General features: G+C 40.6%; 1 protein-coding gene and 1 non-coding gene across 4 annotated transcripts in view; both read left to right on the top strand.

Moving 5' to 3' along the window:
* ARHGEF4 (Rho guanine nucleotide exchange factor 4) overlaps window positions 1-14,372 on the top strand; it is a 233,643-nt gene that overhangs the window by 17,272 nt on the left and 201,999 nt on the right. The gene's annotated exons all lie outside the window — the stretch shown is intronic.
* On the top strand, window positions 7,365-7,466 carry LOC117800942. The gene has a single exon (XR_004623222.1). It is a non-coding gene; the product is annotated as a U6 spliceosomal RNA (small nuclear RNA).

Below are 14,372 nucleotides of genomic sequence, written 5' to 3'. Positions count from 1 at the left end.
GAAAACAATGTGGAGGTCCCTTAAAAAGTTAAAAATTGAGCTACCCTATGATACAGGAATTGCACTACTGGGTATTTACCGCAAAGATACAGATGTAGTGAAGAGAAGGGCCATATGCTCCCCAATGTTCATAGCAGCATTGTCCACAATAGCTAAAACATGGAAGGAACTGAGATGCCCTTCGATAGATGACTGGATTAAGAAGATGTGGTCCATATATACAATGGAATATTACTCAGCCATCAAAAAGAACGATTTCTCAACATTTGCAGCAACATGGACGGGACTGGAGGAGATAATGCTAAGTGAAATAAGTCAAGCAGAGAAAGACAATTATCATATGGTTTCACTCATTTATGGAACGTAAGAAATAGGAAGATCGGTAGGGGAAGAAAGGGAAGAAGAAAGGGGGGTAAACAGTAGGGGGAATGAACCATGAGAGACTGTGGACTCTGGGAAACAAACTGAGGTCTTCAGAGGGGAGCGGGGTGGGGGAATGGGATAGGATGGTGACGGGTAGTAAGGAGGGCACGTATTGCATGGCGCACTGGGTGTTATATGCAAGTAATGAATCATGGAACATTACATCAAAAACTAGGGATGTACTGTATGGTGACAAACATAACAAAAAATTATTATATAAAAAAAGAAATATTGTTTCATGTAATCCTTCCACATGAAAAAATTGGTATCATTATCCTTCTCTTTCTCCTCAACAGTATTTTCCAGATGAAAAAAATCTAGCCCTTAGGTATTATGTGACCTGCCCATGGTCCCTGTCCCAGATCTCATCCTCATGTGCCCTTGCAGTACTGTCATTAGTGGATGTCCTTTCTTTCCTCTAATCCACACAGAACATGTCTAATTTCTCCCATGTGATAGTTAATAAAGGTGAAGATCTTTAATCTTTTTCTGCCTTTTAAGGCATCTTTTTTCCCCCCGGGGTTAAACAAACTCTGTTGCTTAATCATCTTCATTCAACATGATTTTGAGCTTATTTCCCATCTTGATCACCATTCTGTGATCAAATCTGTCAGGATTTTACTGAAGCATGGGCCTCAGAACTGAGATCCGACTCCTGTGGTCTGATTAGCCCCTGGAGTGTGGGACTTGACCTCATTCTTCTTCTGTACAGTATTCGTCAGTTGATGCATCCTAAGATGGCATTAGCTCTTTGGGCAGCCACATTCCTTTGTGGATTAAAATTCTTGCCAAGTTAGTTTCAGGATCTGAACAGGGGAACGTTTTTAGAACTGAATAAAAATACCAGGTCTGCAACAGGGTCTGGATGAGGTTGGAACCTACTAACAGCAGGATGGCCTCGTTCCTCCTAGGACCAGCCTTATAAATAAAGTAAGAGGTGGCCATTTACATGGTACTCAATAAAATAAGCTTGGTGACTCATAAAATCTCTCCTCCTAGAGCTCATTATTCTGATATCTGATACTTTTATTCCAGAATCCATTTCTTTGCCTTTTTCAGCTCCTAGGGACTACCTGAATTCCTAGGCCTATCACCTGCTCCATCTTCAAAAGCATTACTTCATCTCTGCCTTCAGAATCACACAGTCTCCTCCTCTGATCCTCCTTCATCCCCCTGAGAAGGCCCATGGTGATTACATTGGGCTCACCTGGGTGATCTAGGGTGAGTTCCCCATCACAACATCCTCAACATAATCATATCTGCAAAATCCCTTTTGCCATAAAAGGTGACATTCACAGGTCCTGGATATTAGGACATGAACACCGTGGGAGTTATTATTCAGCCTACACAGAAAGTATTTCACAGATGTGATTAACTGTCTATTTCATGGTTTAGAAAGATCTATCTGGCAACAGAGTGGGAAAAGTAAGGCTGGAGGCCTACAGAGTACTTGGGAAGCTGCTAGTAATGAGAGGGTACACCTGGATCAGTGGCAATGGGACAGAGAAGAGGATTTATGTTGGAGCACTCAGGAGGTACAGTCCACAGGACTTGGAGCCAGTTAGGATGTGGGATGAATGAGAGAGGAGGTGTAGAATGGCTTAGGGTTTCTGCGCTAATCAGTTGTCTTGATGATGGTATCATTGATCAGTAGGGGGTACAGAAGAAGCAGAGAGAGCTTACTGGGCTTATTTGGAACCTGACTTTGAGGTGTCTATGAGATAAGCAGTGAGTCTTGGTGAGCAGTTAGGTCTGCAGGTCTGAAGAGGAAGGTGGTAACAGCTATTTGGTATGCTGAGCACACAGGCAGCCCTTGAAGCCACAGTAGACCAGATGACCCAGGGGCTGTGTCTAGAATTAGAAAGAGCATAGAAGCTGCCTGGGGGACAATGGCTTCCACAGTTAGGAAGAAATAAGGGTGTGAGAGGAAGCCAGAGACCAAGGGGAGCACCAGCAGAGTACGCCCTGTGTTGAAGCAGAGAGTTGGTGCATTTGCAGTCAAACAGAGCCCTTTCTCCCCTGAGGAATGGCCACTTCTTATCAAGTGAAACCCTGCAGGGAAAGGGTAGAAATGGTTCTGTGTTTTTGCTTGTTGACCTTGGGGGCCAGAAGCTCTGGCTGGAAACTGGATTGTTTCTTTGACATTAGGTGCATGTAGACATAAAAGGAGCTGAGTGAGGCCCCTCACTGAAACTAGTCATGGCTAGTGAGACCCGTTTTGCTCTCAGGCTTGCCCTGGCAACAATTGAAAAGCTCTATTATTTGCCTTTCTGGGAACACTCACTGAGAGGCTTAAGGTTTTGGTGCAATGCAAAAGTCTCCTATTCTGAGAACAGTCATCCTCTTCGGTCATTCCCCTACAAGGGCCTTGTATAGAAATACTTCTGTGGGAGAGATCAGTGGCCATCAAGACTGTTTCTTCTATATGTGTTGCTGCTTTTCCCTTATGCAGCTTCCTCCCCAGCCCTGGGGAAGAAGGAGATAAGAGTACAGAGCAGGTGAAAGTTGGCAAAATGTGTAAGGACAAGGCCTAACAGGAGAGGTGGCCCCTGAGAATAGGATGGGACTTTTGGTAGAACTGGGTAGTCAGGAAGGGGTACATTTCAGATGGAGGGATGGGCACGTTAAGATGGAAAAGCAGAAGTGAGCATGAAGTGTATAGGGGCAGGGCCCAGAGACTGGCTTAGCCGGAAGTTGTGCATCCCTGGGCCTAGAGCTTCTGGGACACTGTCCTGGAGAGGAGATAGAGAAGGGGCTCTCTGGCCTTGCTCCTTCCTCTAGAACGAAGCATTGCTTCATGTTTGAACGGTCCTTATTTTCTTGTGTCCATTCGCATGTAATCCTCTCAGAATTGTATGCATTAAGGTGAGTGAATTAAACAAGCTCCCAAAGTCATGGCAGTCTTAGTCAATTCCAGCATGGAAACTGAGGGAGAGGGAGCTATTTGGTTGCTACTTACATGTCAGATGTCTAAATACAGGTTATCATTTAATCATCAGCTCTCCTAGGACAAGTGCTGTCAGCCTGATCTCATAGGTGAGGAACAGACGTTCTGAGGAGGAAGTACCTGGTCTTAAGTGGCACTGTAGTAGGCATTAGGGTAGGGTGGGGAGCTGCCCAGAAGCATGTCTGCAGGCATGCAATATCAGAGGGAGAGGAGCTCCGAAGAATTACCACATGACAGTCCCTTGACTTTACTGATGAAAGACCACAGTTCGTAGAGGGAAGCAAGGTGCCCAGCCAGAGGATGGGAGAGCTGGGGCACAAGTCACCTCTCCCAGCCCTATACTGGCCTACAAGGAACTTTTCTATACCTCAGCTTCCTGCACTTGGACCTTTGAAATGTCCACTAATGTACAGATGCTTTGAGAAGTCTGTAAAAAAAAAACATCAATTTAACCTTATGGCATTTTCCAAAATTATTTGATTGTCAGTCTCATCACTTGTCTTCTAAATCCTGTGGACCCTGCTTCAGGAGATGCTTCATGCCAGCAATCTGGGAAACTCAGGTCCACTCCCCCAGATCCTGGGAAGACCCTCTGACTTCTTGTTAATTAAAAATTAACTTGACTCACCCCCTTATGGTTCTGTCACCAGTGGAGCAAGGAAAAGGGAAAGACCTTGTCTTCCTGGCTTTGGTGTTAATTCTTCCTTCTGAAAATCCACAAAACAGGTTGGGCATAGAAAATGGTAAAATGTGTTTTTAGATCTTGGTGCATCACCTGTCAGCTGTGTCACCTTAGGTGATTATTTAACCTGGCAGAGCACAAAGTGTGTGTATGTAAAATGGAGCAATGGTGCCTTGCAAGGCTGCTCTGTAGTTTACATAAGAATAGGCAGTGCACCTAGCTGGAGGAAACTGCTATTCCTTTCTCTGCAGCGAATAGCTTAGCTTTCTAAAAATGATTTCAAGCCTGTTTCAAGTTGTTCACCTTGTAATTCAGATTAATGGGTCTTCCCCTACTGGTTATCAAAACACAGAGCTCCAGCTTCAGGGAGAAGCTGTAGAAGGTATGTGGAGAGATGCCATGCCAGCCTTGTACCAAGCACACCACAGTATGTAAGCCTTGCTTTCAAAGACTTCTCTAGTCTAGAACCTGCCCTAGAAGAACCCATGGTTTTGTAGTAAAAACTGACAGCAGATGAAATTTTGAAATCGAGATTGTCTTGGGAAACCTGGCCCTGTTGGCTTCTGTACCCACAGGCTGTTCAGTCCTAAAGCAAGACCCCTTCTGGCTCCCCCATCCAGACGTTTTGTCAGCAGACATTACTCCAGAGCTCGGCTCCTCCTATTTCCCAGCTTTCTTCTTTGAGCTGCTTTGAGCTGAATTGTACCAATTGTGTGTCCCTTCCCCATGACCACTGGGTACAATTGTAACTCTTGCTGCTGGCAAGTTCTTTTGTCTGATGTCTGCAAGGTTCTTAATGGGGTTTCTAATGCAGTCATTCAGGAAGGAGACTGTCTTTCTGCCAGCTCCTTATGACAGGGAAGAATTTCCCTGTTGTTTGGGGATTATGGGTTACAAGGAGATATAAAGGAGTAGAAGAAAAAGAATGCGCTGGGATATCAATGCCATATGTGTAAAATGGGAGCACCAGCACCTGACAGGGCTATGGTACAGTTTGATGGGATGGGGTCAGGTCTCCGTGGTAGACCACCTTCAAAGAGCAGGGGCCCCTTCTACTAGGCTGCCCACAGGCACCTCCCAGCCTACAGCTTGTCCATGTGTTCACCTGTGGCCACACACGCACATGCTAAGTATTAGCTTGCAGACCATGCTTTAAAGACTCCTAAGGCTGCATTAGTTGACTATCACAGCGCTAACTGTGTGCACTAACTTTCTTTTGTTGCCTTTCTCAATCTTCAGAGGAATGGGCACACAGAGGCTTGGAGCCAAACTGCCTGGGTTTGTTTATTTATTTATTATTTTTTTAAGATTTTATTTATTTATTTGACAGAGAAACAGCCAGCAAGAGAGGGAACACAAGCAGGGGGAGTGGGAGAGGAAGAAGCAGGCTCCCAGCAGAGGAGCCTGATGTGGGGCTCGATCCCAGAACGCCGAGATCACGCCCTGAGCCAAAGGCAGACACTTAACGACTGCGCCACCCAGCCGCCCCAAACTGCCTGGGTTTAAATCCTGACTCACCTCCTAGCTGATGGGACCATGACCAAGTTACCTGATTTCTCTGTGCCCCATTTCATCTTCTATAAAATGAGGATAGAGTGCCGACCTCTTCTGGCTGTCATGAGACTCATGTAAGGTAAAGGTTCAATAAATATTATTGTCATTACTTCCATTTTATGAAAGAAGAAAATAAGACTCAGAGATTAATAGTGGTTACCCTTTACTTAGCTACTAGCGGCAGAACTAACTAGGACGTATATCTGATACAGTGATAGTCCTCTCTTTAGTATGCCAGCTGTCATTCATGGTCAAAGAAATGAATCCAAAACGGTAGGAGATCAGAAACTATAGAGTGACACTGGACAGTGTGTGTATGTGGTGGCAGGTGGGGAAGAGTGCTCCTGGGGGTGGGATTTGGTTCAGGGATACACAGCCTTGGATTTCCATATTGCTGCTGGTTCTGTGGATAACCTGATTTGATCAAGGTCCCTCTGCAGTGAGAGGACTATTTCGGATTCCTTACTATCCTCTCGTGGTAACAGATCACGTGAGGCTCTTTCCCTGAGAGATGAAAGTGGGAGGCTATTTTGAAATTGGCTCTCCAGATTAATGAAGAATTTTGAACTTTTTGTTCCTCTGTTTTAGCCTTCCTGGCACCTCTGGCCCAACAGCATAAATTAGTTCTGGGTTTTGTCCCATTATGAATTAATGAATAGTTTACTAACTGCTTGACTCCAGTAAGTTACCTGCCTCTTAGGGATCTCCCAACCATAGTCAGCATCTCAGGCTCACTCAAAGAGTCCGTGGTCTGTTCCAGCTTGTTCATTCTTATTTTCAGCAAACCACAAGGTGGCAGTACAAGGGTTTGTCCTCCTCTTTTCTCCCAAGGAGATGGGAGAGTAAGTCAGGGGAATCATGGTACGTACAGGTTGGCTCAGAGCAGAATGCTAAAAGTTAGTCTTCCAAAGTTTCCAACATGGCCAGGCTCAACACTCAGGTCTGAGTCCTCAGCATAATTTGCCTGTATGTGTGCATTCTCTTTCTTATATGGCAAATAGAGACAAATTTGTTCAAACTTCCTGAAAGCGTACCCTGAGGATTCAGATTAGCTAGTGGGTAAGCAATGGGATAGGCTATTGATGGGTTGTGGGGAAGGCACGTATTGCATGGTACACTGGGTGTTTTACACAACTAATGAATCATCAAACTTTACATCAAAAACCAGGGATGTACTGGGGCGCCTGGGTCGCACAGCGGTTGAGCGTCTGCCTTCGGCTCAGGGCGTGATCCTTGGCATTGTGGGATCGAGCCCCACATCAGGCTCTTCTGCTATGAGCCCACTTCTTCCTCTCCCACTCCCCCTGCTTGTGTTCCCTCTCTTGCTGGCTGTCTCTATCTCTGTAGAATAAATAAATAATCTTTAAAAACAAAACAAAACAAAAAACCAGGGATGTACTGTATGGTGACTAACATAATATAATAAAAAAACATTTAAAAAAAGATTTATTTTTATAATTAAGTTAAATTTTGGGGGAAAGTTATTATGTATTCACATACAAGTTATAAGAAATAATACAGAGAGCTGCCATGTACCTTTCACCCATTTCCCCCCAATGACAGCATCTCATAAAACTATAGCACAATATCACATCCAGGATGTTGACATTTATACCATCAAGACATGCAACACTTCCAGCACCCCAAGGATATCTCATGTTGCTTCTTTATAGCCACATCCATGCCCCCATCTTTAACCACTAACAATCACTAATCTGTTCTTCATCTCTATAATTTTGTCATTTCGAGAATATTATAGTAGTCACTTCAGCAGCACATATACTAAAATTGGAATGATACAGAGAAGATTAGCATGCGTAAAAAAAGACACACAGTCCTATAGTGTTCCATATTTTTTTTAAAAAAAGAATGTTATATATCTTGCCATTTGCAATGACATAGAGCTAGAGAGCATTACGCTAAGTGAACTAGGTCACGGAAAGACAAATACCATATGATTTCACTCATATGAGGAATTTAAGAAACAAAATGAACAAAAGGAAAAAGAAAGACAAACCAGGAAACAGACTCTTAACTATAGAGAACACCCTGATGGTTACCAGAGAGGAGGTGGGTGGGGGAGGGGTGAAATAAGTGATGGGGATTAAGGAGGGCACTTGTGATGAGCCCTGGGTGTTGTATGAAATTATTGAATCACTACATTGTACACCTGAGAATAATATTACACTGTATGTTAGCTAACTGGAATTTAAATAAAAAATTTTAAAAATAAACATGAATATTATATAAATGGATTCATACAGCATATAATACTTTAGGTTCAGATTTTTTCCACTTAGTATAACTCTCTGCAGATGCATCCAAGCTGTGTGTGTATCCATGGCTGGTACTTCATTGGATGGATGTACCAGTTCGTCTAACTGTTCACTTGTTGAAGGACATCCAGGACATTTCCAGTTTTGATCTATTGTGAATATTAATCTATTTTGAATCTGAGCTATTGTGAATAAAGTTGTTGTGGGCATTCATGTACCGGTTTTTGTGTAAATGTAAATTTTCATTTCTCTGGGATAAAGGCCCAAAAGTGCAACTGCTAGGTTTTATGGTAGTTTGTGTTTTTTGATTGATGGGTCCATTTCATCTAAGTTGTCAGATTTATATGTACAGAATTATTTGCAGTATTCTTATCCTTTTAATGCTTGCAGGGTCCCCTGTTTCATTCCCCGATAATCTCTTTTTTTCTCTCTTTTTTCTTTGTCAAGCCAACTAGAGCTTGGTCAATTTTTAACTTTTTAAAGAATCAGCTCTTTACTTCACTGATTTTTCCCCTGTTCTTTTTGTTTCTACTTCATTGATTTCTGCTCATTATTATTTATTTCCTTCTGCTTGTTTTAGACTTATTTTGCTCTTCTTTAATTAGGTTCTTGAGGCGGAACATAGGTTATAGATTAAGATTTTCTTATTTCCTAATGTATTCACTAACTGCTGTAAATTTCCCTCTCAGCATGACTTTAGCTGTGTCCTACAATTTTTTATAAACATATATGCACTTTCATTTTCATTTGGTTAATTGGGTTTTTTTTTCACATTTTCCTTAAAATGTCCTCTTTGACCTTGGATTATCTAGACATGTGTTGTTTTGTTTCCAAGTGTTTGGATTGTCCTGTTTTCTTCTTTTTTTTTTTAATTATTTTTAAAATTCCTTATTTAAATTCAATTCAGTTAACATATAATGTATTATTAGTTTCAGAGGTAGAATTTAGTGATTCATCAGTTGCATATAACACCCAGTGCTCATTACACCAAGTGCCCTCCTTAATAGCCATCACCCAGTTACCCCCTCACCCCACTCACCTCCCCTCCAGCAACTCTCAGTTTGTTTCCTAGAATTAAGTGTTTCTTATGGTTTTTCTCCCTCTCTATTTCATATTATTTTATTTCTCCTTGCCTTCCCCTATGTTCATCTGTTTTGTTTCTTAAATTCCACAATGAGTGAAATCATATATTTGTCTTTTTCTGACTGACTTATTTAGCTTAGCATAATACTCCCTAGTTCCATCCACTTCCTTGCAAATGCCAAGATTTCTTTTCTTTTTGATGGCTGAGTAATATTCCATTGTTTATATATATCACTTCTTCTTCATTGATCCATCTATTGATGGACCTCTCGCCTCTTTCCATAGTTTGGCTATTGTAGACATTGCTACTCTAAACATTGGGAGGCAGGTGCCCCTTCAGATCACTACATTTGTATCTTTGGGTTATATACCTAATAGTGCAATTGCTGGGTCACAGGGTAGCTCTATTTTTAACGTCTTGAGGAACCTCCATACTGTTTTCCAGAGTGTCTGTACCAGTTTGCATTCCCACCAACAGTGTAAGAGGATTCCCCTTTCTCCTCATCCTCACCAACATCAGTTGTTTCCTGACACTAGTTTTAGCCATTCTGATGGGTGTGAGGTGGTATCTCATTGTGGTTCTGATTTGTATTTCCCTGATGCCGAGTGATGTTGAGCATTTTTTCATGGGTCTGTTGGCCATTTGTATGTCTTCTTTGGAGAAATGTCTGTTCATGCCTTCTGCCCATTTCTTGCTTGGATTTGTTGTTTTTGGGGTTTTGAGTTTGATAAATTCTTTACAGATGTTGAGTACAAGCCCTTTATCTGATATGTCATTTGAAAATATCTTCTCCCATTCTTCAGGTTGTCTTTTAGTTTCGTTGACTCTTTTCTTTGCTGTGCAAAAGCATTTTATCTTGATGAAGTCCCAATAGCTCATTTTTGCTTTTGTTTCCCTTGCCTTTGGAGACGTGTCTAGCAAGAAGTTGCTGCAGCTGAGATAAAAAAGGTTGCTGCCTGTGTTCTTCTCTAGGATTTTGATGTTTGTCTCACATTTAGGTCTTTCGTCCATTTTGAGTCTATTTTTTTCTGTATGTGTAAGAAAGTGGTCCAGTTTCATTCTTCTACATGTGGCTGTCCAATTTTCCCAGCACCATTTGTTGAAGAGACTGCCTTTTTTTCCATTGGATATTCTTTCCTGCTTTGTTGAAGGTTAGCTGACCATAGAGTTGAGGGTCCATTTCTGGGTTTTCTATTCTGTTTCATTGGTCTATGTATCTGTTTTTGTGCCAGTGCCATACTGTCTTGATGATTGCAGCTTTATAATACAGCTTAAAGTCCAGAATTGTGATGGTTCCAGCTTTGGTTTTCTTTTTCGGGATTGTTTTGGCTATTTGGGGTCTTTTCTGGTTCCATACAAATTTTAGGATTATTTGTTTTAGCCCTGTGAAAAACGTTGATGGTATTTTGATAGGGATTGCATTAAATGTGCAGCATAGACATTTTAACAATATTTGTTCTTCCAATGCATGAGCATGGGATATTTTTCCATTTCTCTGTTCCTTCTTCAGTTTCTTTCATAAGTGTTCCATAGTTTTCAGAGTACATATCCTTTGTCTCTTTGGTTAGGTTTGAGATTTTCCAGCTATTTTTTTCTTATTGATTCTAGCTTACTTTCATCATGGTCTGAGAACATACTTTGTATGATTTCCATTTTTTAAAATTGTTAAGTTGCATTTTTTGGCCCAGACTTATTCTTATGGTGTAAAAGTTTGATTCCCTGCTTTTAATTTTTTCAGAATTAGAATGGCTAGATCATATAATATAGTCTGTGTTTAATTTTCTGAGTAATACACGGTTTTCTGTTGCAGCCGCATCATTTTACATTTCCATCAGCAATGCACAGGTATTCCAATTTCTCCATATTCTTGCCATGCTAATTATTTTTTGATTTTTTGTTTTGTTTTTTAAGATTTTATTTATTTAACAGAGAGAGAGCGAGAGAGGGAACACAAGCAGGGGAAGTGGGAGAGGAAGAAGCAGGCTTCCCGCTGAGCAGGGAGCCCCACGTGGGGCTCGATCCCAAGACCCTGGGATCATGACCTGAGCTGAAGGCAGACACGTAACAACTGAGCCACCCAGGTGCCCCTACTTTCTGTTTTTTTAAAAATAGCCATTCTAATGGATGTGAAGTGGTATATTTTGTCTTTCCCTAATGGCTAAGGACATTGAATCATTTTTAATGTACTTACTGACCTCTGTACATATCTTCTATGGACAAATGTCTGTTCAAGTTTTTGCCCATTTTTATATTATTTTCCTTATTTTGATGTTGGAGTGTATGAGTTCTTTGTGTATTCTGAAAATTAATCCTTTGTGAGATATATGATTTGTAAATATTTTCTCCTCTTCCATTGGTTGCTTTTTCACTCTGTTGATAGTGTCCTGTGATGTACAAAAGTTTTAAGTTTTAATAGAAGTCCAATTTATTTTTTCTTTTGTTACCTGTGCTGTTAGTGTCACATCTAAGAAATCATTGCCAAATCCAATGTCATGAAACTTTCCTCCTATGTTTTCTTCTAAAAGTTTTAGCTTTCTAGCTCCTATACTTATGTCTTTGAACCATTTTGAGTTAATTTTTCTATATGGTATAAGGTAAGGGTCCAGCTTCACTCTTTTATGTGTGAATATCCAGTTTCCCAAAACCATTCATTGAAAATACTGTCCTTTCTTGATACCTTCATCAAAAATCATTTAATCATTTATGTAAGAGTTTATTTCTGAGCTCTCAATTCTGTTCCATTGTTCTATATGTCTGTCTTTATGCCAGTACTGTTAGTTACTGTAGCTTTGTAGTAAGTTTTGAAATTAGGAAGTATGAGACCTCCAACTTTTTTTTTTTTAATTGTTTTGGCTATTCGGAGCCCCTTGATATTTCATAGGAATTTTAGTATAGGTTTTTCTATTTCTTCAAAAAGGACACTGGGTTTTTGATAGGAATTGCATTGTATCTGGAGATCATTTTAGGGAGTATTGTCATCTTAGCAATATTCAGTTTTCTAGTCTATGAACATGGGATGTCATTTATTGTCACCTTCTTTAATTTCTTTCAGCAATATTATACAGTTTTCAGTGTACTGGTCTTTCACCCCCTTGATCAAGTTTATTCCTATGTATTTTATTCTTTTTCTTGCTATTGTAAAGTTTCCTTAGTTTTGTTTTGGATTTTTCATTATTAGTGCATAGAAATGCAACTGAATTTTGTGTGTTAATTTTGTGTTCCACAAAAAGAATTTTTTTTTTTTTTTGCTGAATTGCTAATTTGTTTATGAGCTTTAACAGTGTGTGTGTGTGTGTGTGTGTGTATTTGGGATATAAAGTCATGTTATATGTAAACAAAGATAATTTTATTTCTCCTTTTTCAATATTATTGCCTTTTTTTTTTCTTCTTGCCTATTTGCTCTTGCAAGGACTTCCAGGACTACGTTGAATAGAAGATGTAGAAAGTGGGAATCCCGGTTTTGTTCCTATCGTGGGGGAAATACTTTGACCACTGAGTATGATGTTAGGTGTGGGTTTTTCATATCATATTGAAGGAGTTTTCTTCTATTGCTGGTTTATTGAGTTTGTTTTATTTTTAATGAAGAAAGGCTGTTGAATNAATTTGTTTATGAGCTTTAACAGTGTGTGTGTGTGTGTGTGTGTGTGTGTGTGTATTTGGGATATAAAGTCATGTTATATGTAAACAAAGATAATTTTATTTCTCCTTTTTCAATATTATTGCCTTTTTTTTTTCTTCTTGCCTATTTGCTCTTGCAAGGACTTCCAGGACTACGTTGAATAGAAGATGTAGAAAGTGGGAATCCCGGTTTTGTTCCTATCGTGGGGGAAATACTTTGACCACTGAGTATGATGTTAGGTGTGGGTTTTTCATATCATATTGAAGGAGTTTTCTTCTATTGCTGGTTTATTGAGTTTGTCAAATACTTTTTCTGCATCAGTTGAGATGATCATATGTTCTTTCCCCTTCATTCTAGTAATTGATTTTACTGAATCAGTTTTCACTTGTTTGACAATTATCACATTCTGGGGAAAAAATTTAATTTGGTCATGATACATAATCTTTTTATTATTATTATTATATTATGTTAGTCACCATACAGTACATCCCTGGTTTCTGATGTAAAACTCGATGCTTCATTAGTTGCGTATAACACCCAGTGCACCATGCAATATGTGCCCTCCTTACTACCCATCACCAGTCCATCCCATTCCCCCACTCCACTCCCCTCTGAAGCCCTCAGTTTGTTTCTCAGAGTCCATAGTCTCTCATGCTTCATTCCTCCTTATGATTACCCCCTTTCTTTATCCCATTCTTCCCCTACTGATCTTCCTAGTTCTTACGTTCCATACATGAGAGAAATCATATGATAATTGTCTTTCTCTGCTTGACTTATTTCACTTAGCATTATCTCCTCCAGTGCCGTCCATGTTGCAGCAAATGTAGAGAACTCATTCTTTCTGATAGCTGAGTAATATTCCATTGTATGTATGGACCACAACTTCCTAATCCATTGTATATATGGACCACAGCTTCTTAATCCAGTCATCTGTTGAAGGGCATCTCGGCTCCTTCCATGATTTGGCTATTGTGGACAATGCAGCTATGAACATTGGGGTGCATATGGCCCTTCTCTTTACTACGTCTGTATCTTTGGGGTAAACACCCAGTAGTGCAATGGCTGGGTCATAGGGTAGTTCAATTTTTAACTTTTTAAGGGACCTCCACACTGTTTTCCAGAGTGGCTGTACCAACTTGCATTCCCACCAACAATGTAGGAGGGATCCCCTTTCTCCACATCCTCTCCAGCAATTGTTGTTTCTTGCCTTGTCAATTTTGGCCATTCTAACTGGTGTAAGGTAGTATCTCAGTGTGGTTTTGATTTGAATTTCCCTGATGGCTAATGATTTTGAACATTTTTTCATGTGTCTGTTAGCCATTTGTATGTCTTCATTGGAAAAGTGTCTGTTCATATCTTCTGCCCATTTTATGATTTGTTTATTTGTTTCTCGTGTATTGAGTTTGAGAAGTTCTTTGTAGATCTTGGATACCAGTCCTTTATCTGTGGTGTCCTTTGCAAATATATTCTCCCATTCCGTGGGCTGTCTCTTAGTTTTTTTGACTGTTTCCTTGGCTGTGCAGAAGCTCTTTATCCTGATAAAGTCCCATAAGTTCATTTTATCTTTTATTTCTCTTGCCTTTGGAGATGTGTCGTGAAAAAGGTTGCTCTGGCCGATGTCATAGAAGTTGTTGCCTATGNGAGAGAGGGAACACAAGCAGGGGGAGTGGGAGAGGAAGAAGCAGGCTCATAGCGGAGGAGCCTGATGTGGGGCTCGATCCCATAAAACCGGGATCACGCCCTGAGCCGAAGGCAGATGCTTAACCGCTGTGCCACCCAGGCGCCCC

The sequence above is a fragment of the Ailuropoda melanoleuca genome, unplaced genomic scaffold, assembly GCF_002007445.2.
Source record: "Ailuropoda melanoleuca isolate Jingjing unplaced genomic scaffold, ASM200744v2 unplaced-scaffold9223, whole genome shotgun sequence".
Classification (NCBI taxonomy): domain Eukaryota; kingdom Metazoa; phylum Chordata; class Mammalia; order Carnivora; family Ursidae; genus Ailuropoda; species Ailuropoda melanoleuca.
The sequence above is the reverse complement of the archived record's forward strand: the minus strand, read 5'-3'. Positions and strand labels throughout refer to the sequence as shown.